Below are 1,541 nucleotides of genomic sequence, written 5' to 3' on the forward strand. Positions count from 1 at the left end.
GGATCTTAGCTAACAAAGTCCTTCATATAAATTATACTAAAAGGGAGTACAGTATATATGAACAGGTACAGACTTACATGTATCTTAATTGTCAAAATCAAACTGTGACAGATGTGTTACTCTAACCCCTTCGCTCTGGGAGCTGCTCTCTTCTGGTGGTCAGTGCACTGATTGATGTCAGCAGGGAGGTAACAGTTCAGAAAGTACCCAAAAACAGACATGTTGCTCAGCTCTGATTCGCCGTTTGTAAGGGTTCCCAAAAGTCCAGCAACAATTCTCGGCCTTGAAAGCAAAACAATGAACAGCGCCGAAACATGTGCTCAGTGTTTATGTGGATGGCAGTTACGGCCCTGCCGCTGCCAGACGAACTGCTTTGCGTCTTACTTGTCATATGGTTCATGAAAACTTTTGGTAAGCACACTTTGCACCAATACTCCCTCACTGCTCCCCTTTCCTGCTGCCCATTTGGATGACACCATGCTCTCACATCAATAAATCTTTTTTTTTTTCTCTCTCATGACCTTTTCACTATTTTAAAACTTTCTTCTGTGGAGCTCAAGCAAATCTGCATGTAGTACCATACAACGGGTACAAGTATGTAAAAAGGAAAATGTCTCCAGTTATGCCCAATAAAACTCAGCTCTGGCAGTTTTTTCAAAGCATAAATGCCTGAAATCCACTTGTGTGGCCAAAGTTAATCTCCAAACAAAACAGCTCACAGTGTGAATAGTTGTTAATACGATCCGAACATCTCTTATATTGTCTGTTTTCTAGCTTTGATTGAATTTTTTTCATCCAAAATAATCCTCTGCAGGTGGTAAAAAGGTGTTCTCTGGACATAGGTGTAAATGATAGGAGGAGCAACAGTGTATTCTCCAGATTAAGCTGTAAACAATTAGAGAAAAGTAGGTTATTGACACATAAGATCACAATGAATTCATTGCTGAATAGCGAAATAAGCCCAATCAGTTTCTGCTTTATCAGCTCCTTCATTTGCAAAACTTACAACGTTAGAATTAGTCATTTGGCACACGCTTTTATCCGAAGCGACGTACATATGAATTCACACATTGTGTGTGTACTTCCCCACTGGGAAAAAGAGGCTTAAGTCACAGTGACTGTCTTCCTCTCTGCTGCTGTCATATCAAGTAACCTCAACTTTACACTCGGACTACAGGAGCCAGCAGGGCTGCAGTCCCGCAGGTATCCTGCACGGGTGCGCAGGTGGGTGGATGCAGAACCTTCACACTTCACACAAGTGACTGAGCCTTGGCAGGTGTGTGAAGGGAATGATGTGCTAAAAATAAAAAGGAGGCACCAGAGAGAGAGATATGGGTGGGAGCGTTTGCGCACCGTGAGCATTTGTGTGTGTGTGTGTGTGTGTGTGTGTGTGTGTGTGTGTGTGTGTGTGTGTGTGTGTGTGTGTGTGAGTGAGTGAGTGAGAGAGAGAGAGAGAGAGAGAGAGAGAGAGAGAGAGAGAGAGAGAGAGAGAGAGGCGATGGATTCAGCAGACTCCTCAGAGAGCTCCGGGAGGGACAGTG

This window comes from Chaetodon auriga, chromosome 15, assembly GCF_051107435.1.
Source record: "Chaetodon auriga isolate fChaAug3 chromosome 15, fChaAug3.hap1, whole genome shotgun sequence".
Lineage (NCBI taxonomy): Eukaryota > Metazoa > Chordata > Actinopteri > Chaetodontiformes > Chaetodontidae > Chaetodon > Chaetodon auriga.